At 34.8% G+C, this 24,136-nt stretch overlaps 1 pseudogene; it reads left to right on the top strand.

Moving 5' to 3' along the window:
* The first annotated feature begins 6,334 nt into the window (after positions 1-6,334).
* LOC112860773 (E3 ubiquitin-protein ligase RNF167 pseudogene) lies at positions 6,335-15,053 on the top strand (annotated as a pseudogene).
* The last annotated feature ends 9,083 nt before the right edge of the window (positions 15,054-24,136 follow it).

Here is a 24,136-nt window from a genome sequence, read left to right as displayed (position 1 = left end):
GATATACCACTACCTCTTGAAAATATTGCCTTAAGCAATGGACAATGTGTGTGTTGCAAATAGTTTTTAATATATCATGAGTTTTTATCCACAGATTGTTTAAAACACAAACTCATCACAGCACTAATGCACACTATACAATTAAAACATTTAAATAGAGAATGACATATTAACAGTTTAACATGCTAGTAGTAATAACAGAGCAAATGCTATTTTTTATTAAAATATGGAGGGCTCAGGTTCTATTTTAAAAAAGTTCTATCAAACAACAACTCTCCACTACTTGAGGAAGATCTTCTTGCTCTGCAATACTTTACCACCCAGCAGGCAGCTTTGCTAGAGAGACACATGGAGCTGTAAGGCAATAAAGGAAGAGACAGCAGACACATATTGCTTCATATCACAGTTGGGGGGGTATGCATATGATCTTTATTTTATTTATTTGCATAGCTCTCCAAATATATTGCTTATTGAGATATAAAAATATTTTTAAATTGGTTAATGTGTTTTAACTTTCATACCTGTAATTCACAGGATAATTTCTAATTAACTAAATATTTGTAAAAAAAATAACAAACACAAAAACCTTAGTTTTGCTTTTTTTGAAATATATTTTAAAAATTGAATCAGTATTTTGTGAGCAGGAAGAGTTAGCTAGTATAATTTTAAATGAGGTCTCCATTGTTTATAAGAAGGGGCCTTCAAATATTGATTTGCCATTTATTCAACATGTAATGCAATAGAGAGGCATAAAAGAGTAATTGAAGAATTAAATCTGCACTTCACTTCTAATTTTCCTTCTTTTGAGGTTTGTGCCTGACCTTTTTGACTGACTATAGTTTTCATGGTTTAATCATAAGTAATTTGGCAATTCAAAGACAATAATATCAGACATGATATATTTTTTTTCTAAGCAATAAAATGCATTCAAAGATACCAAGGTTGAAGAGAATATAGTAAGGGGTTGGGGTTTCATCGTTATCTGGTGACAGCATGGTGAATTAAGGTGGGGCTTACTGAGATACCCTGTTGGGTCCAGACACAGCAGCTCAACTTGCTGTCATTTTTTTCATTCTCTTTTATTAGATTTCTTATGATCAATCTTTACACTCTTTGAAATTGTTTATTGGTTGTACAAGTGTGCTACATACATATCCTGACAAAGGAGAACAGATTTAAAGGAGACATATATGAAAAGGGGAGGTTTCCTGGTGAATTTAAAACTGGTGCAAGCTGGCATTATATTACTAAAATTATTTTCAATAATTAGAGAAACCAGGAGAAATACCTTCCTTACTTGGATGTCTTTACAACAAAGGTAGGATACTGAGACAATTAAAAAAATAATAATTCCAAGTTTCTCCAGTGCTTTTCAAAACTCTTGCTAAATATACATCATCCTCTTTTACAATAATATAAAAATTTGCTTGATATTTATTAATATCACTTTCTACCTTCTCAAAAGAGACCCCATAAAAGTTATTTAGTTTCTAAAACTCAGAAACTCCTTTGCTGAATGATTAGTATCATCATTAAAGCAAATATATGCAACTTAACTATGTATAGACATTGTCTTATGTATTTTGAATGGATTATTTTATACATGTGTGTCTCCCCACCCCCCCCCCACACGCACAAATAAATCCCTTGAGAAAATCATTGGTACTACCTTGATTTTCCAAATAAAATTAAGATACTTGAAGATTAGAGTTAGTAAGTGGCAGAGTTGGTTTATGAACATACACCATCATGCTCTATAACCTATGCTATTAATCATTGTTAATATAATCTTTTGTTATCTTGTATGGAGATATTTTTTGCAACAGCTTTCCTGAGCTATAATTGAGACACTATACAATTCACTCATTTAAAGTGTACAATCCAGTTTTTTAAATTATATTCACAGAGTTGTGCAACCATCATCACAACCAAATTTGGAACATTTTTATCATCCCAGAAAGATACCTTTCCCACTTTTGTTACCTCCCTCTAAATACCCCTTAGGCATTTGCCTAAGGCAATGCCCTTAGGCAACTGCTAATCTGCTTTTGTCTCTACAGAGTTCCCTTTTGTGGGTTTCCTGTAAATGGAATCATATCACACATGGTCTTTTACGACTGGCATCTTTCACGTAATGATGTTTTTAAGGTTAATGTGTATGATGTTATATATCAATACTTCACTCTTTTTTTTATGACTACATGATATTCCACTATATGGGTATACCACATTTTGTTTGTCAGTTGATTGACATTTGGGTTGTTTTCACCTTTTGACTATTATGAATAATGTTGCTACATTCATATACAAGTTTTTATATGCAGATATGTTAAATGAGCCTTGGGTTTATATCTAGAAGTGGAATTGTTGGGAAATATGTTAACTCGGGATTTTTTTAATTTTTTCAAAATTTTTTATTTGAGAGAGAAAGCAGGGGAGAGGGGCAGAGGGAAAGAAAGAGAATCTCAAGCAGGCTCCGTGCTCAGTGGAGAGCCCAACGCGGGGCTCAATCCCACAACCCTGGGACTATGACCTGAACCAAAATCAAGAGTCGAACACTCAACTGACTGAGCCACCCAGGCACCCTTTGGTGTTTGACTGTTGGAGAAACTGCTAGAGTGTTTACAAAGTGGCTGCAGTATTTTACGTATCCACCAGCAGTGGATAAGTGTACTGACTTCTCCACACCTCTGTAACACTTGATATTTGACTTTTTTTATTCTCCCATCCTAATGGACACCTAGTGGAATCTCACTGTACTTTTGATTTCTATTTCTCCATTGACTAATGATGCCAAGCATCTTTATAATGCTTATTGACTATTTGTACATCTTCTTCTGAGAAAAGTCTATTTATATCTTTTGCCCATTAAAAAAAAAGTTAATAGACTATTTTTAGAGCAGTTTAGGTTTACAGAAAAATGGAACAAAAAGCACAGAAAGTTCACATACATATCCTCTAGCCCTGCAGATTATTTTTCCCATTAATATCTTACATTAATGTCATATATTTGTTATAATAAAGGAAACAAAATTCCTGGTCATTAACTAAAAGTCAATAGTTTAGACTTCACACAGTTTTATGCATTTTGGCAAAAGCATAATTTCATGTATCCAGCATTACAGAATAGTTTCACTGCCCTAAAAATGCTCTGTGCTCCACTTCTTTATTCCTTACTCTCTCCCTTTGGACCTCTGGCAACCATCTATCTTTTTACTGTCTATAGGTTTGCCTTTTCCAAAGTGTCATAGAGTTGGAATCATACAGTATGTGGCCTTTTCAGAATGGTTTCTTTCCCTTACCAATACACATTTAGTATTTCCCCATGTCTATTCATGGTTTGATAAGTCATTTTATGCCAATTTATGGACATACTATAGTTTATCCATTCATCAATTGAAGGGCATTTTGGCTGTTTCTAATTTTTGAAATTATGAGTATTTGTTCATATATTTTTATGCAAACATGTTTTCAACTCATTGGAAACATACCTAGGAGTGCATTTCAGATTGTATGGTAAGACTATGTTTAACTTTAAGAAAATGCCAAGAGGTCTTGCAAAGTGGGTGTCTCAATGTGCATTCTCATCAACGGTGAATGAGAGCTCCTATTGCTCCATATCCTTGTGAGCATTTGGTGTTGTCAGTGTTTTGAATTTTAGCCATTCTTTCCCATGTTTTGTGTTGTCTTTTTATTATTGAAATTTGAGTTCTTTGATAATCTAGCTACAATTCCCATCAGATACATGATTTGCAAATATTTTTTCCTATCCTGTGAGCTTTCTTTTAAGTTTCTTGATAGTGTCTCTTGAAACACATTTTATTTTGGATTAACTCCAAAATATCCATTTTTTTTTCATTTGTTGTTTGTGTTTTTGGGGTCATATCTAGAAAAAACTGCTAAATTGAAGGTTGCAAAGACTTGGGCCTATGTTTTATTATATGAATTTTATAGCCACTGCTCTTAACATTTATATGTTTAACCTATTTTTTAATTAATCTTTGTATGGAGTTTGGTAGGAGTTCATCTTCATTCCTATGCATGTAGATACCCAGCTGTCTCAGTATCATTTGTGAAAAGGCTGTTCTTTCCTAATTAAATGTCTTGTCACCCTTGCTGAGAATCAAATGACGTAGGTACTTATGTTTATTTCTGGACTCTCAATTCTCTTCTGTTTATTTATTTATCTATTTTACTCCAGCACCAAATTGTCTTGCTTACAGTTGCTTTGTAGTAAGTTTTAAAATCAATAAGAGTGATTTCTCCAACTTTATTCTTCTATATCAAGATTGTTTTGGCTGTTTTTTGTTCCTTAAGTTTCAATGTTAATTTCTGAATCAGTTTGTTAATTTCTTCCAGAAAGCTAGCTAGGATTCTGATAGGACCACACTGAATCTATGGATTAATTTGGAGAGTATTGCTGTCTTAACAACATTAAGTCTTCAGATGTATGAACATGGATGTCTTTCCATTCATTTTGCTTTTTAAAAAATTTCTTTCAGTTGTGTTTTTAGTTTTCAGAGTATGTTTTGTGCATTTTTCTTAAATTCATTCCTAAACATTTTATTCTTTTTGATAAAACTGTTTTCTTAATTTTATTTTTGTTTTTTTCATTGCTATCTTAATATTTTTTTCACTTTTAATTTGCACCTTGAGAAGATTTAGCTTAAAAGTAATAAATAAATAATAGAAAGGAAAATAGAATAAATAAGGCAATAAATAAAATATATAAATGAGGGATATATTTTAATGTGAACAGATAGCAAACTGTCATTGTTATAAAAGGCAATATTTAGGTGTAATAAGTGTTTTTGAAAGGAGTGAAATAATTTTATTCTTCTTTGAAGAAAGGACCTGCAAACAGTTTCTAGAGCACTAAAGAATTATTATATTCAGCCCTCAAGATTTAGGAGTCCTAATTTCAATTTAACCTCTTATTCAATTATCAAGGAAGTATTTTAGCTGAAGTATTAGGCCTAAAAATTTTAATATGTTTTTGTTCATTGTGTATTAGTAAATCCCAGAACTAATGTATATCCCCATCAGTAGGTAACACATTATTAATTATATATACAATAATTTGCCTGCTGGCCATTATAATGAACGTATCTGTTGAAATGAAAATACCTCCAAGTTATTAAGTGAAAATAGCTGATGTGAATAGTCTGCACACATGTGTGTTTGTTTATGTATGTTTGCTGTTTTTATCTACAAGTATTATCTATGTAATGGTATTTGAGGCTATTTTGTTCTCATCATATTTTTTCTTCTGGCAAATTAATATATTTAATAAAGCAGCAGTGAAAATATAAAGCTTCACTTTGTGAAAAAAATATTATCTCTATATGTAAAATTTAATTCAGATAGAAAATAAACTTCTGAGATAGAATCTGTCATAAAATCTCTTAACTACCAATGCTTTTCTTCTTTCTGGGAGGATGAAAATCTTAAAAATTTTTTTTAATTAAGCTATAATAAATGTAATCTATATCATATATTTAATTTTCTCTCATCCTATCCTAGGTCATCTATCTATATAATTGATATAGGTTTAAATCTTTAAAATTATTTATTATATATGAATACATAGAAATATGTAGATACTGTAATATAGAGATTGATGATTTATGAAAACACCTGGTACAATGGAATTGATTGGCCCTATTTAATAGCTAATAAGTGAGTCAGCCATAGTTACATGGATACTGACAGAAAATATCAAATTCCTGGATCAAAAACAAGGTAATCACACCATCATGGTTGTTCTGGATCCCTAACCCCTAAGTCCCATAGGGCAATATAGAGAGTTTACTGAAGCTGGTATATGTCTACTGCACCACAGGAAAGGAACTCTGAACATAAGAGACCCACTTATGTTGTGACAAGCAGGAAGAAAGCCAGACCTTTGTGAAAAAAGAGACAGTATTACCCCTTTCCAAAATCTGAGCTCTATGAACAATCCTAAAAAATAGCCCAGGTTAAATAGCTTTTAGGGCCTTATAATCCCAAAATCTATATAGAAAGATCTATATGAGCACAATGAATTAATGATGGGCTTCCCACAATTCACCTTGGCTCATGCACTGTCTTAACCTCTAAAACATTTTCACATCTGACCAATCTTAGGTGACACACTGAGGCTGAAATCAAATCCTTTCAATCTGTCTCATTTAACTAGGATTCCTATCAGTAAGATTCTAATAACTAAGATGGGGCAACTGTCTTAGTCCATTCTGGCTGCTATAACAAAATACCATAGTCTCTGTAGCTCAGAAACAATAGACTTTGTATCTCACAGTCCTGGTGGCTGGAATTCCAAGAGCAGGGTGCCGGCATGGTCAGGTAAAGGCCCTCTTCTGGGTTGCAATCTTCTCTTTGTGTCCCCATATGGGGCAAGAGGCATGGGGAATCTCTGAGACCTCTTTCATAAGGTTATTGATCTCATTTATGAGGCCCCCTTCGACATGCTATCACATGTAACACAGGATTTCAACATGTATGGATTTGGGGAAGACACAAATGTTCAGCCTATATCAACAACATACAGTATTTTCCTCAATCAAGCCCTCCGGGATCCATGCCCAACCAGAAGGGGAAAATATCAAGTAAGTCATTGAGTCTACCTTAGAAAAGTACAAGGCTTTCTCCTTATATTTGTTTTGACTTTCTATTTGTCCCAAGGCAATAATTCAGATGCATCAGGATTTATTATTGATTGCACTGACTCTGCCTTGGCCTGCAAGGGTGAAGTCTAGGGTAATTCTATCATTCATAACCACTCTGGGCAATGAATTAGGCTGAGCTGAAGGCTTTCCAAGGTCAAGGTGGTGTCACTGATGTAAGCTAACATCAGGGAAACAAATTCTTACTACATTTTCTAATTGGAAGATCCCTATCATAGCAATAAACTCCCAGAGAGTGTGCATAAGTAATGAGTCGGTTATCACTCTGAGGAGCTTCCCCAATATGGGGTCACCTCATATTGGGTCACCTCATATTGGAGAGATGTGTGGAGTTGTTGAAGAATCCTGATGGGAATTCCTTAAATACGTGCAGGTGTCTTATGATCACAATAGTGTGTAATCTATTATGGCTTTGAAGCAGGAAAGTTTTTGCCAGGCTTCTACACAAGAAGTATAGTTCTAGTAGCAAACATGGTAGCCCCCAAACGAAAATGTAATTTTGATTACTGGGGTTTTCCCAATAGGAATTTCATCAGTTTGGTGGAGATGGGGGGAGGCTTGATTCCAAATGGTCCTATCAGAGAACATATCCTTACCATGGGCATCTACATTTGTGACCCAGAATTTCTTATTAGTGGCAGGGAAGTTTCTTTCCCTACAGTTCATGGCTTCAAAGAGAAATGTCTTTAATACGCCAGTCTATAGTCTCCCAAATGACAGACCAAACAATTAGACTATAGGCAACTGCCTAGGAGATAATAACAATGTCTCAAAGTTCATCAAGGTTTCTAATGGCCTGGCTATGAACAATTTTCTGAGTTCTGCCAACTCAGAAAAGAGACCATATTGGCCCTTGGTTATACATAGCGGGTGCTGATTGTGCACAGATGGTTTTCCACAGCAGTACAATGCACACCATCATATTTTAACATAGATGAACAACCAGTGAACCAGGCCCAGGCATTTAAGGAAATCTCTGTGAGTGGAAAGCCTCATTGAGCCAGAAGTTTTGCTTAAGGCAGTGAAGTGAAAGATAAGGATTCCCCCCAAAGGGGTTGCTTTCACTTTTTAATGCAAATCTGAGATGCTGCCAAGACCAAGTCAGCTGCTCTCTTGAAAACACAATTTCCATTTGGCAATCAAGACTTGTAGGGCCCTTCTTGCACTGTTATTTGTTGAGTCTGAAGTGACCACTGCCAAATGTGGATATCAGGCTGGAGATTCACAGACCTGCCTGTGGCATGCATTCAGCTATTTCAAAAACAGTATACCTGGTGGTTACATCAGAAAGGTGACACCTTTGTTTTGGGAAATGGTTTTTTTGAGTATTTAGGATGCAATTCATTTTCTAAAGTATTGTCTTTTTCCTCCCGTGATTATCATTTCTCCCAGGCTACCTGGGAGAGGATAGGAAGGAAGGTTGTAGTGTAATTTATGTCTCATTATCACTACATAAGTCATCCCTGAGAGAATGGGAGAATCTCCTTTGAATATATAGGATGAGAATATAAAGGATGTGCCTGTAGCACATCAACTGTTTTATTGCCTTAGCTAAGGGGGTCAAAACAGCAACAATTTAACCCTCCTTCCTCACTATGGGTTCCTTCTGAGCTACATCTGTTGAATTTGGGTGCCCTTTCCTCCTAAAAAACCTGGTAAGATAGTAATTTGGGCACTTGGTGCCACCAGGGTCATAAAAATTTATGTCCCTTATCCATTCCCTGGGAGTCCCTGAATGCTTGATGGTGGTGATGCATAGCTTTCACTCTCCCCATTGGAAACAGGGAGAGTGCATACATATTTTTCCTTAGAGAAGAGTTCAGAGGTAAAGAGAGGCACCAGGATTGGGAGACACAAATATATTATACACACAGACAAAAATTCACACACAGAGGTCATTCTCATCAGCATTAGGAAAAAAAAAATGAGACAGTAAGAGGCTAATACTAGTCAATGCTTAATATTTTGTTTTCTATAGTAGTTTGCTTTTCTCAGTAAAATCTTCTGAACCAGCCAAAGCTCCCTGATAGCAGTCAGGACTCATGTTGAGAACTTTGAGAGGTTTTACTCTCATTGCAGCATGGATCTAAGGTTGGCATGAGAAACTACAAGAGAGGCTGACCAGAAAGGCAGACTACCTGCTTGTCATTCCTTCTTATTGAGCATTATATGCCTTATATTTGCATGTTCCAGGTGAACTAGTCAATGTACTGGTCATGTAGCTTGTAAATGTGTATCGCTGTAAATACAGTTGCAGGTTGTAGAGCCCTCCTTCAACTCCGAAAGGGTCTCATTGCTAGTTTTTTCAATATGGTTGGTAGACCAGTTAGTGCTCATGCTATAGGAGAGCTGCTTTTGAGCCTATCCCCTGGTATTTTTCCTCCTTAAAACAGGCAACAAATTGGAGAACTATGTCTTGGCCAAATAATCATATCATTTTGTCAAGATTATCTATCACTGGTTCTCAAGGATTTCCTCAAATCCTTAATTGACATTTTCCCAGAAATCCATGTCTCTATTAAGTGTCCCATCCTCTCCACCAAAACTGTGGGGGATTGATTCTACCCTACTCACAAGTTAAGACAGCCTGCTGTGGTCACATGGATGCTGACAGAAGATCCAAGCCCTCTGGGTCAGAGACAAATAACTTCATTACTCTTGAAAAAGTAACAGCCTGAGTACCAGCATAGTTTCACATTAACCTGGAAAGCCAGAGATATAGTCTGCTTGAGCAGTGTGTTGCATCACAATAGTGCCATGAGCTTAACTGCTGTTGTTTTTTTTTTTTTTTGGCAAGTATTGAGCAAGAGTATTCTTTGTGTGGAGACAGGCATAATATGACCTCTCAGAAATGCCAGTTGCATAAACAATCCTAAAAAAATGGTCTTGAGTGAGGGGAGATCAAGGCCTTGTAATCTTCAAATACTCTGCAAGATGTATACAAATAAAAGAGGCCTATAGAGGACCGCCTCCAAACACCGTATAACTAGTACCCAAAGTACCCAAATTAAGCAACAAAACTTCTTCAGCACCCCAGAAACTGTCCTTGTGCTGCTTCCTTCCAGTTAGTACTTATATCCTAAAAGTTTCCAATATCCTGACTTCAAAAAGGTTAATTATATTTGTGCATTCAGATAAAAAGAATTGACTAGCATATTCTCATGTGTTTTTGACTTCATTTGCTGGAATTTTATAGTGATGATATCCATCCATCCATCTGTTGTACATTTAGATTGTTTTCAGCTGGAGGCTGTTATGAGTAGTACTGACATGATCATTCTAGTGCATGGCTTTTGATGAACATATTTATACATTCTTTTTGAGTATACACTAAGTAGTAAAATCATTGTGTCTTAGAACATGCACTCTACTTGACAAAATTCAAAAATGATTTTACTAATTTAAATTCTCTACAAATAGTGCTGTATGAGAATAACTGTTGCTCAATCATGGCATTTTTTATTTTTGTCATTTTAGCCATTTTGGTGGGTGTGTGATGTTATATTGTTGCTTTTTACTTGCATACCCTTGATGACTAATGGTGTTGAGTATTTTATTGGCTATTTATATATTCCTTTATATGATATAATTGGTCAAGTTTTAAATTATATTTCTATTGCTATTTTTTGCCTTTTTCAACTAATTTTCATAAAAATTTTGTGAATATTTCTGAATCAAGTACTTTATTACATGTGAATATATTTTACATACATGTTCCATTCTGATAGTTGTCTATTTATTCTCTTAATGTTGTTTTTTGATGACTAGAAGTTCATAATTTTAACATAGTGTTACACATAAACACACACACAAACGCACCCATCCCCCCTCCCTCTGCACATAGGCACTGTATGTCTTCTTCAATCTTTGTTCACCTATGATTTTTTAATAAGTTTTTGTTTTAACATTTACGATTATATTAACCATTCATCTAGCTATATAAGCGTCATAAAATATTTTTTCCAGGTGAGACAGCATCATTTATTGAAGGCTATCCTTTCCCCACTGTGTGAGGTGTTCTTTGTCATAAACAAGCGACTCTTTATGTGCAAGTCTGGGCTTTCTATTCTGTGCCACTATTCAGTTTTTTCTGTTCTCTCACCATTGCCTTTCTGTCTTAATTATCTCAACTTATAACAGGCCTTAATATTTTGTATTATTACTTCTTTAGCCAGGCTGTTTTCCCTTTAAGATTACTTTATCTGTTCTTAGTCCAAACTTTGCATTTATATATGAATTTTAGAATAAGCTTTTAATTTCTTAATGTACGTTTAAAAAGTCTGATATATTGAGAGTTATTTGGGAAAATTGACAACTTTGAAGAGTATTGAGCTTGCCAATTCATGATTCTAGAATATTGCTCCATTTATTTAGCTCTTGTTTTATTTTTCTCAATAATATTTTATAATTTTCAGTTGAAGAAGACTTTCATTATTTTTAATTAGATTTATTACAATAAATTTGATGTTTTTCTTGCTGGTGTGAGTGGTAATTTAAATTTAATTTTCATTTGTCTTTGCACAGCATAAAAACACAAAATTAATTTTAGTGTATTAATATTTTATGGAGTGACTGCTATATTCCTTTATTAATTTATATTGTGTTATATGTATATTCTTTTGAACAGTGAAGGCACACAATACCATCCTATGTAAATAAGCAAGTTTATTTCTTTCTTCCCAAGTCTCATGTTTTGTGTTTATTTATACATGCTCTATTACATGGACTCAACTACATTGGAATGTTGAAGAAGAGTGCCAGAATGTGACATTCAAATCTGATTCTTGACTTGAGGAAGGGACCGTAAGTTAAGTGTCTCACTACTGGATCTGATACATTTTCTTATAGAATTCTTTATCTTTTTAAGAAAGTTCCCTTTTATTTCAAGTCTGCTGTGTTTTAATATAAACTTATCTAAAGTCAATGCGTTTACTGTTGTAATTTCTTTCTGTATCTATCAATGCTGCAGGTATGCACGATCATACCTAGTTTACACCTTCTCCATTAATCAACTGAATTATTTTATTTGAGTGATTTTCAAATATTAAATACCTTTTGCCTTTCTAGATTAAATTTTACTGGGTTATAATGCATTATCCTCTGTAATATATCATTGGATTTGATTTAATAATTCCTCATAAGAATTTTTGCATCTACATGCCAAAAAAATGTTGGTCTTAAATCTGTCTTCCTTGTAATGCCCTGTTGAGTTTTGTTCTGAGTTAATTATGGCTTATGATAAGAATTAAGAAATATTTGTCTTATTTCTATTATCTGGAAGAGTTCGTGACTGATGGGCAATCAGTTTTGAAAAAAAATCAGTGACACCTTCAATTTCAAAAGTACCTCACCAGTAAAGTCTTTTAGACTTAAGACTTTTAAAAAATTATTTTCAAAATTTGTCTTCATTTCTTGCTTCAGACTTGTGTGTCATCCAAATTTGTTTTCATAAAATTCTTTCATCTTTTGATACCTGATAAATCTGTATTAATGAATATCTTCACTTTCATTCTTAATACTAGTGTGTTAGAGAATGTTGAGTGGGTGAATTTAGGTAGTTGTCTTTCAAATATCATAGTTTTCTTTGTTGCTGTATTTTTCAGACAAGGGTAGTTTATGCTGTAATAATACATAAGTTTAAAATATCAGTGGCTTTACGGACATATGTTAATTTCTTGCTCATCCTAAATCTTCTACAGATTTTGGCAAATCTCCAGGGCCTCAAACCACACTATTTCAGTCTTGCTCCTCCATTACCTGAATATTACCTCTAAATTATGCATGGGAGGGGGCAGAGACTGGTGATTTACTTTGTAACTTCCGTGCTTTCAGACTACATATGATATACATATCTATTTGCCAGTGGTGTTTCACTGACAGGAACTACTCGTATGGCTCCTTTTCTGTATAAAGGTCTGGGAGAATATACTCACAAAGAAAAGGAGGTATCAGAGAACATCCTTAATGTCTACCATGGTTGGGAGTGACAGCGTTTTCAGATTCTTGGCTTGCAAATTATTTCTGACCCCAAAACATGTCTTTCAAAAAGTTATATATTTCATTCATGTACATGTATAATTTTTTTTAACTTAAGAATTTATTATTTATCATGAATTGCTAGCGCTTTGTGCTCTGGAGTTAAACAATTTTTGCTTGGATCCAAATTCAGCCAGTAGATATAATTGATTTTGCTCATATTGTGTGAAAATATTGATCCAGCATTTAAAACCAAAAATCTAGATTTTTTTGGCATCACTTTAAAAGCAATTATGCTAGCAATTACCTAAAGCTGAGTTGCAGATGCCATTTTTTGGATGGTTTAAAAATGCTTTATTTTACCTAATTTTCCACCATTTTCTATTTTTTACATACTGCCTATTAAATCCTGGTAGCTTTTGAGCTTATTGTCCCCTATTATTCCTATATACATTCAACTATATATATTAATCCTGTGACAATTCAGAGATTTTTTTTTGCTTTAAAATTAACTGTGATCATTCTTCAATTAAGTGTTAAATTATGAGTATAGGGAAAGGAAAACATCATGTGCTTAATTGTTAGCTTGACAAATAATGTTGGAAACATGATAAAAAGATAACATAAATATGTACTGAATTTAATAGAAACATTATTGTTTGCATTTTAATTTGTTTTTTAAAATTTTAAATCAATGATAAGCCATCAAATTAAAAAGATGAAACTACTTGAAGTAGAAAATATAGCATTGGCACTGTTCATTTTAATACTTTATTATTTGTCATCATATTTTGTTATCTTGAGAATTTGACAAAATGACAGAAATTCTAAATTCATCTTATATTTCTTTATCAGATATATATTTCAAAATATATCAAATAAATGCACCCAGTTTTTTTTGAGGTTGGTCTTTTTTCATTTTACTGTAGCACATTACTATGTTAAGGGTTTTTTGTTTTGTTTTTTTGTATCAAGAACTGACTTCAGTTTGATGTCACTGTATTTCTTGCTATGTGCATGTCTAGTAGCTCATTGTCTCTGGTTTTATAAGATCACGGTAACATTACGGAAAATATAGATTCAGAAGATAATACTATTTTATATGCATTGTTCTATTTTATTCTGGAACAGAGTATTATTATAAGTTTGCGAGGAAGACTGATGATATATATACAGTTGTGAACAAACACTAGAGCCTCAAACTGAAATGAGAAAAGTGACTTTGGGATACTACTGTATCAACTCTGACATGTAAGATCTTGTAAGTCATCACTCTTATCCTTACAACAAGAATAAGAATACTGTGAAAATCAAAGACTTTTTACAGACTCATCAAACAACTGAAGTCAGAGGGAAAACCGCTACCTGAAAATCAAGAGAGAGAGAGAGAGAGAGAGAGAGAGAGAGAGAGAGAGAGGCTGACACAGAGAATCACAGCCAAAGTCATCATATGAAAGCAGAAGCTACCGGATCTGATAGGACACTTAAATATAACTTTGGCAAAGTGTTGGAAGCAGTATATAGACAAGTGTGAAAGAGAAAATTCCTGAGGCCATAGTCTTAGAAGGCCTCCACAATTTTATGGGTTTTATCTCCCAACATTCTACAAAGTTTCCATGGTAAAGAATCAAGAGAAAGCTCTTAGGGGCTACTTTGAGTCAAGAATGACTTCAAGGCTTCCTTGTGGAGGTTCACCAAGCCAATGTTTGCAGCCCCTTTGCCCCAATATCTCCAGCCCCAGGCAACTAGTTAGTCTTCATTCCACTGTTTTGAAGATTTAACTACAACTTTGGCTTCCAAGTCCTACATGCTCAGAAGGCTGGGTATGGTGTACCTGTGGTACACAAAGTGAATTCCAATGGACTTTGGAAGATGCAATCCCACAGCATATGTGTATTCATTTGTGATTATTGGAGAGAGGAGCTACGGGATGGGTGTGCACTCTTGGTCCACCAAAAGGTGTTTAAGATGCTTCTGGTTCCAGAAAATAGCTCTCCCTTGGCCTATTACCTCATTCCTCTCACAGGGACTGTGGGGTTGCTGGTTTTAGCCTTGGGAACAGTGATGGTAGTTTGTTGTATCTAGCACTGTGTGCTGCCCCAGCTAAATTGACTGACCAAAGATCAAGTGAAACAGATTCCTATCCATGAGACCTACTTTTTCCATCTCCTTTGGCTCCCATCCCCCTACCCCTTGTCTTTCCAGGGTCTCCAGCAAGGCCCCACACTCTCCTTCTTGCTCTTTCTTTTCAGCTACCACTCCAGCCTAACATATCCCTTCTCCTACCTCTAGTGAACTGTTTGCACTGCAGATTTTCCTCCCTCCAGCCTTCTATGTTGAGGGACAAGGGACATTTCTGTATCAGGTTTCTCCCTTCCTGACCCCATTCTTTTGATAGGGTTGGGGTTGCAAAGGGACTGGGTCTTCATTTTAGTAGGTTAGTAAAATCGTTTTTGTGAACATCAAAAATAATACTATTGAATTAGAAACCAGAGTATAAAACAAACACGAAGTCCATACAGATATAAATAGCTAATTCAGTAAGTTAAAACGAGGGAAGGCAAACACAAAACCCCCATGCAGAATAATTTCAAATAGTTTACGCAGATCCTGCCCTCTCAAAGTCAGGGAGCATAATTATCTGTTCCACACATGTGGACTGCGCAAGTGACTTACTTCAAAAGTGTACAATATAGAAGTGGGTAAGGAGGACGAGACCTTTACAGTAAAGAAACCTGGTAAATACTACCTCAGCTTGGTGATTCATTGCCAAATCAACTGTCATTATGTTGCCAATATGTACACTTGAAAGATACAATGAAAATGGCACTTTCCATCTGTGATCTTCCTCTTGGTGATCTATAAACCCAATCTTATCATGGCAAAAATATCAAGCAAATTCTAGAATTGTAAATTCTACAAAGTACCTGAGCAGTACCCCTTTAAAACTGTCAATGACTCACAGACAAGCTAGGTCTGTGAAAATATCACATCCAAGAGGAGCTTAAGAAAACAAATGTAGATGTAATTTGGTATCCTGGATGAGATTCTAGAACAGAAAAAGGACATTAGATAAAAACTAAGGAAATCTAAGCATTTATGGGGTTTATTTAATAGCAATATATCAACACTTGTTCATGAATTTTAACAAATGTATACTAATGTAAGATATTTTTTTTTAATTTTTTTTTCCAACGTTTATTCATTTTTGGGACAGAGAGAGTCAGAGCATGAATGGGGGAGGGTCAGAGAGAGAGGGAGACACAGAATCGGAAACAGGCTCCAGGCTCTGAGCCATCAGCCCAGAGCCCGATGTGGGGCTCGAACTCACGGACCGCGAGATCGTGACCTGGATGAAGTCAGACGCTTAACCGACTGCGCCACCCAGGCGCCCCTAATGTAAGATATTAATTATAGGGCAAATTGGGTATGAGGTATGTGGGAACTATTTTCTCAATTTTTTCTGTAAGTCTAAAATTGTTTTTAAAATGAAGTCTGTATGAAATATCATCTCACACCTGTCAGAATGTCAAGGTTTACCAATTTTGCCAAGGCTATGCCAAGTTTTACCAATTTTCCTGAGATCCAAAATTATACTTATTGTCTAAGTGTCATGTGGTTTAATTATGGATGGATAATTATGTTCTTATTCTTATTCTTGATAATTCTATTCTGGGCATTCATAACAAAGAATGTGTAATGGTTAATTTTATGTGTCAACTTGGTTTTGATAAGAGTTACCCAAATAGCAGGTGCAACATTATTTCTAGATGTGTCTGTGAGGATGCCTCTGGAAGAGATTAACATTGAATCAACAGACTGGATAAAAAAGTTTAACTTCACCAATGTAGATGGGCATTATCTGATCTGTTGAGGACCTAAATAGAATAAAAAGGTTGAGGAAGGGTAAATTTGTTCTCTCTTGTTGAATTGAGACATCCATTTTCTCCTGTCCTTGAATATCAGGGCTCCTGTTTTTCAGGTGATCAGACTCCTTGGGTGGTTAGACTCAGACCACAACACATATGCCCCTTTATTCTCTGGTCTTTGGTCTCTGGACAGAAATACACTGTCTTTCCTGATTCTCTAGCTTGCAGACAGAAAATTGTGGTACTTCTGGGCTTCCATTACTGTGTGAGCCAACTTCTACAGTAAATTTCCTCTTATATATATCTACATATGTTCTTTCTATATATTCCATTGGCTCTATTTGTCTGGAGAACCCTAATACAGAATGGTTTACTAACTAACATTTACTCCTCTAGCCCAAATGCATTTATTTATTATGCATGGGAAAGCACAAGATAAATAAGCAAAAGACAATCATTGCTGAAAATGATAAAACATTATCCAATCTTTGAAATAAAAAGGGTCATGTTGAGTTGCTTATATTTATAAACTTTAATATAATTTTAAATTTAAAATGCATATAGAAGAATTTCACTTTTTAATATTAAATTATTATTAATTCTGGGCTATAAAATCATGCAAAGCACTTCTGTTTGGAATTGTATTGAAGTTACTGATGAGTGATTTCTTTCATTTTTTATGTCACTTTCAGCAAACTTACAGAGCTATGAAAAATCTAAGCATTTTTAAATTAGCAACCTAAGTTAACTTCTTTTGAATAAATGTAGATTTCCTTAGATGCCATACAGCTTATGAAAGTAAATACTTGAAAATAATTATACATTCACTATAAAAAGATTCTGTTGTAATCCTTTAAGTGAAATCATTTATCATATTGTACCCACATATCTTATGATAGTATGTATTCTGTAGTAAAATTGCCTCACATGTACAAAGATGTATGTGCAAAAATGCTTCTTTCAATATTATAATAGCATAAAAAATGGAAAACTATATTTCTGTCAATATGAGAATAGTTAAATGATTTATGGTACATTGTGCTATGAACTACAATGAAACGCCACAGTGGAATAGTGTGCATGTCTGTCCATTTGCTCTGATGGAGAAATCATTCAAGGACATATTAGCAAATGCCCCAAAAAAGGGTTATAGAAAAAGAAGGTCTAGTATCATCGTACTCATGTACCATAGTCTTTGTAAAACTAATGGCATAGAGATAATGAAAACAAAGAAGAAAGTACTATATACAAAAATTAACTTAAAACCAAATTAAGGACTACATTGATAGTATTTAGTAAAGTACCCAGAGACAAAAAATAGCAGTCTTTTATGGAGGCAGGGGGAGGGGTGAGGGAACTCCTCTGCTATTAATTCCAGATATAGTTATAATGCCACCTGGGAAGGAGAAGCAGTAAAAGCCATATACTTCTAGAGGAGAGACAGAAGACACACTAGGTCTAGAAGCTTGTACTGATACAAAGTGGAGATCTGCTACTGCGATGAGAGAGTTAGCAACATCCTCATGCTCAAGACCACCCAGAGCTACAAGGCAGAGACTTACTGCCATGGGAGGAAAGGGGAAGGAAGGCGTAGGTGGACTGAGAAAACTCTACTCGCGGGTCCCAGGAACATAGACCATGCTTGAGACTAAGGCAACGCCAGTATATCAGAGAACCTCCTGCCTCTTCTTTGAGTCTTGCACCAAGCCACAAAGCAATAAATAACACTTTACTTCTGAGGAATACGCTGCAATGCATGTATACAGGACCTACAGAGTGCTGACTGTGGAATAGAAAAACAGAAAAATCCTCTGGGATGTTAGGCCCCACAACAAGCATAAAATAGAATTAGCCCATTGTTAATAGAACCAGAGTCTGCGGTACACTGAAAATAATGACAGCAACAATGAAATACAAATTCAGTTCAACTTCAGACCGTATGGACTATATCTCTATGACTTGAAATAACTAAAATATTTGGCACTGAATAAAAAATGCAGTGAATAAAAAAATACAATGTGTCAATATATATTTGAGGAGTCTGGCTCCTGGTGAAAAACTGCCTGTTTAAGGCCTGTTTTTCAGGTCTGACCATATGCAGTTATAAAGGACAGTCCTTAACCTGACAGTCCTTCCAGGGAAGCTGCCCACCCCACACCTGGCTCCACACACAGCCAGTGAACTGTATTCTCTGGCCACCATGCTTTCTGCATATCTGCACTCCTAGCTCTGGCGCCTTCATTCCTATATCTCTTTATCCGAGTGTTGGGCCCAGGTCTTCAGCTGTCTCTGCTAAAGCCTCCTTATGTGTGTGTGCCAGTAGGTGGAGGGGAGAGACGTTGGGGGGAAACCTTGAAGACACTTCTCCCTACTCTAACTACCCAATACTTTTCCATTCCTAGCTCTCCCTTCTCACTCTTTCCCCCACTGCTGGGTCCAAAACCTGCCAGAACCTTTTACTGGATCTTTCTCAACAGTGAGATAACCCTCCCCATCCCCACACCCATGCTGGCCCAAAATAGAACAAGAAAGGTCAGTGCTTTTTCTGATTTTAAACTCTTGGTTACACCATCTCAATAATTGACTAAAGACTTAACTCTTTATTTTTTAACTCTTTCTTTAATTGGCTACTCTGAACTTGGCAGTTCACCTCTCTCTCCCAGGTTAGCTGATTTCCTGACAATGTTAAAGATGAAATATGGAATTATCCTTTTATAAATATTTTCCTCTCATTGTCATATAATAGGTAATCCAGAACAGTATGGACACAGACAAACATTGATATTTCTAAAATTTTCAGTAAAGTTTCATGTTAAAAAATTTAAAAATTGTTATTTCCCAAAATATCCAAACTATGCAGTAAGTATGTATGTAAGTAATTTATTTTTGTTCCTGGAAAAGATAATTAGAATATTGATGGATTTAAAAAAAATATGTTTAAATATGTAATATCTTTCAGGAGTAAGGAATAATTTAAAAAAATATTTATTTATTTTGAGAGAAAGCATGCATGTGCATTCAAATTTTTTTAAAAGAGATATTCAAATTAACAGAAAAATATTTGAAAAGCATGATTACAGATTTTTCAGTATTGCTAAATCCATGAAGGCATTTTTCTCACCTTTCATGGTGCAAAGATTTTCAATAAAAAAAAAATATATCTGTGATTGCAGAATTTTTATAGTGCCTTGATAAAATTCACATTTTTTACTGAACAAGAATGGTTTTATGCATATGTTATATCTTAAGTGCATATCTTTCTTGTTTCACAACCCTCTGTATGTATGTGCATGCAGTTATAGGTTTGTGCATTATTATGACATTACAGCTAATGATATAAAAATGTAGAGGTTTGGGGTGCCTGGGTGGTTCAGTCAGTTAAGCATCTGACTCTTAATTTCGTCTCAGGTCACAATTTCACGATTTGTGGGTTCAAGCCTTGCGTCAGGCTCTGTGCTGACATTGCAGAACATGGTTGAGATTCTCTCTCTCTGCCCCTCCTTTGATTGCACTCTCTCTCTCTAAATAAATAAATTTTTTTAAAAATGTAGAGGGTCATGAAGTGGATTAAAGTTTAATTTTTGCCACTTCTGTGTCATGTTGGAGAACTGACATTTAACCTTTCTGTCTTCATTTTCTTCTTTATAAAAAGGGAGTGTTAATAGTAACTAACACATTGTGTTACAAACATTTACATGAAATAATACATATATATAACTCTTAAATGTCTTTGGTAAATAGAAAAAGAATATTTTGTTCTCTATCTTCTATTCTCTCCCTCTACATTCTCTCCCTGTAGCATTTACAAAAAACAAAACATAGCAAGATATAAATATTAATAGAAAAACATGTGCACGGAGGCATGAGATAATTTGATTTTACTGTTTGTATAAAATTAAATGGACAGAATTTTGATTTAATAAAATGATGATTATCTTGTTTTCTCATAGCCTATTCATTTTTAATCCGTTTATACTTCAAGAAATAGAAAGAGCATACCAAAGCAATCTTGACAAAGAAGAACAAAGCTAAGCTTTAATAATCCCAGATTTCAAACTATACTACAAAGTTTTAATAATCACAGTATAGTACTTGCATAAAATGGACACAGAGATCAATGGAACAAAATAGGGAGCCCAGAAATAAGCCCATGCTTATATGGTCAGTTAATCTACCCGCCCCAAAAGGGAAAAATATGCAACGAAGAAGTAAAGTGTCTTCAAAAAATTGTCAGAGGAAAACTGGAAAGCCTCATGCAAAACAATGAAACTGGACCACTTTCTTTTGCCATACGCAAAAATAAACTCAAAATAGATTTAAGACCTAAGTGTAAGACCTGAAATTTTAAAACTCCAACAGAAAACTTAGGTACTAAATTCTTAGACATTGGCCTTTGCAATAATTTCCTGGATCTGACTCATCAGGCAAGAGAAACAAAAGCAAAAATAAACAATTGGGACTATATCAAACTAAAAAGCTTTTGCACACTGAAGGAAACTATCAATAAAAGTTAAAGCAACTTAATGGAGGAAGATATTTACAAATAATATATACAATAAGGGGTTAATATCCAAAATGTATGAAGAACTCAACATAAATTATTTAAAAATGGGCAGAAGACTTGAATAGACACTTTTCCAAAGAAGACATGTAGATGGCTAATAGACACATGAAAAAATGTTCAACATCACTAATCATCAGGGAAATAAAAATGAAAACCACAATAGGATATTACCTGACACCAGTCAGAATGATTAGTATCAAAAAGACAAGAAATAAAAAGTGTTGGTGAGGCTGTGGAGAAACGGGAACTGTTGGTGGATAGTAAGTCAGTGTAGCCAGTATGGAAAACTCTAAGGAGGTTCTTCAAAGAATTAAAAATAGAACTGTCATATGATACAGCAATCCACTCTAATTACATATCCAAAGGAAATGAAAACACAGTATGGAAGAGATATCTGAACTCCCTAAAGCATTATACATAATAACCAAAGTATGGAAACAACCTAAGTGTCCATCACCATATGAGTGGATAAATAGTTAGCTGGGATTGGAGATACCAGGATCCAAGGGAGATGAAAACATCATTATGGTGAATCTGGCACTTTCCTCTGCTTTTCCATCAAGACATTTGCTAATATGCAGCCTGGGGAGAAAGACTACATATCCCAGCAGAAACCGAAGGAATCTATGAGATTTTAGTAGGCAATAGGGCAGGAGAGAAGAGAATTGGATTTCAGGCCAGCCAAGGCAGTCAGACTTGAAGGGCTAAATTCCCAGTGAGAAATGGGTTTGACATTTTGCAACACTTTAATTGTTGATGTGTTTCCAGATGCCTAGGCTATACAAACAGAAAGCAGCTGCTGTTAAAATGCTGAATAGTTCAGTGAAACCATCAGAAATTTTGGTTGTAAGGAGATAAAAATTAGACTTTCAGAACTATGAAGAAGGAAGAGTATAGATAACATTTCCTTCTTTCAATTAAGTCTCTAATTGGCTAATTTACACAGCTAAGAACACACAAGAAAGAGACCCAGAAGGCTCTGAAAACTATTGTTTGGATCGTGTACTGAATCTAATTTCATTCTCTTTCTGATAATTAAATATGACCTGTTGGAGGAGACTCTAGAGTTTGTAGACTCTACAATTTTCATACACTATTTCAGATAATTTCTCAAAAAATGAGCAGACCAATAAACTAGACCAATTGAAAAACAGTAACACTTGAAATTGATTCATAAAAGCCTAGATTCCTGAGTTATCAAAATGGATTAAAAATTATAATGTGAGGGGCGCCTGGATGGTTCAGTCGGTTAAGCGTCCGACCTAGGCTCAGGTCAAGATCTTGCGGTTTGTGAGTTCGAGCCCACATCCAGGCTCTGTGCTGATGGCTGGGAGCCTGGAGCCTGCTTCAGATTCTGTCTCCCTTTCTCTCTGTCCCTCCCCTGCTCATGCTCTGTGTCTGTCTCTCAAAAATAAACAAATGTTAAAAATTTTTTTTAAATTATAATGTGATTAACATATTTGTGAAAACAGAGGGTGTATAATGTGACTAATATATGTGTGAAAAATAGAGGGTGAGATATAAAATTTTGTCAGGGAAAAAAGATCTATAAGAGAATATTATGAGACTTCTTGGAGTGAGATATGTGTATATATACATACACACATATATATAAAATTAAAGTTGAAAGTAAAAAAATGAATTTAACAGTAGGTTGGACACAACTGAAAAACTCACTAGAAAATGAAAAAATTGAAGGACACTGAAAAGCACACAAACTGAAAAGGAAAAGGGAAAAAATGTGGGAAAACCCAGAAAAGAGGGTAAGGCATTTAGTTAGAAGTTGTACTTTACTTGTAACTGGCTTTCCAGAAGCAGAGGAAAGAATGGAGCAGAAGTGACATCTGAGAATATTCCCTACGAACTTCCCACAGCTGAGAATATTCCCTACGAACTTCCCACAGCTTGGGTTACACCAATGTCTGCCTCTGGTTTTTCAGGCTGGGAACTCTGTGGAGTTCTGCATCAAAGTTTTAACCATCATTTATACCTCCAACTGTAGCCTTCTCTCAGTATAAATCCAAAAAATGTGATCACTCACCTCATGCTTCACTCTTCTTCCAAGTATTGACTCCACTCTAGAATCTGCCTGATTTTGTTCACTCTCTAGTAACTTCAAGTACTTTTAATTTTGTAATTGTCCAAGATTTATATGAGCTGACATTGTTATGGAAGTCTATGGTAGGAGCTTACCTGGATAGGCTCAAATTGTACCCCTGCCATATGGGAAGAAGGTTCAGTAACTATTTTAAAATATTTCATTTTGATGAACATTTTTTGAGGATTTATTCTATTTAAGTTAATATTGCAACTGTTGGGGTTAAGAAGAAAATTAAACAAGATTTCAGTTTTAAGTACCTTAAAGAAAGAACATCAATAAAAAAATACTGTAAATTTTTATGATAGAGGCTAAGAAAAAGTCATGTTCTGAATGCTACAAAATCTGTCTGAAATGTGAAAGGTGGATGAATTTTAAAGGGGTAAAACTAATCTCAGAGAATAATGCATTATTTCAATATTTTCAGTAATAGATAATACATGTATGAATTAGTAGAGAAAGAATATTAACAGTTGGCATGCAAAGGCAGAAAATAAGAGTCAAGTAAGATCTAGACCATAAAATAGATAAACAAAAACTTATTTAGAAGGTCAGAAGTAGTTCTCATGGTAAAGAGTTGTTGAGTGAATATCAACAATTGTGTTAACTGCAATGTATTAGACTTGGATAATTGGACACATGATCGAAGATTTACCAGTGATTACTGTGTTTAAGTATTCTACAGTAACAGGTAATTCTTTCCATCCAGGTTTTTTGTGGAGTCAAATGAGTGAAGTGAATACATATTTGTATATCATCGAATGATAACTGTAAAGAACTCATGAACATAACCATGGTAACCACAACAATTAAACATACGGAGATCTAAGGAGAGTATATGGAAGAAGGACAGAGTCATGAGCTATCTCTGAGGCACCACAATGCTGAGAGGTGAAGATACACCTTTTTAATGTGTCCTCCTTTAATTACATAGACATTTCCAGAC

This window comes from Puma concolor, chromosome A1 (genome assembly GCF_028749965.1).
Source record: "Puma concolor isolate L17-30 chromosome A1, mPumCon1.1.hap2, whole genome shotgun sequence".
Lineage (NCBI taxonomy): Eukaryota > Metazoa > Chordata > Mammalia > Carnivora > Felidae > Puma > Puma concolor.
This window is presented reverse-complemented; position numbering and strand designations above follow the sequence as displayed.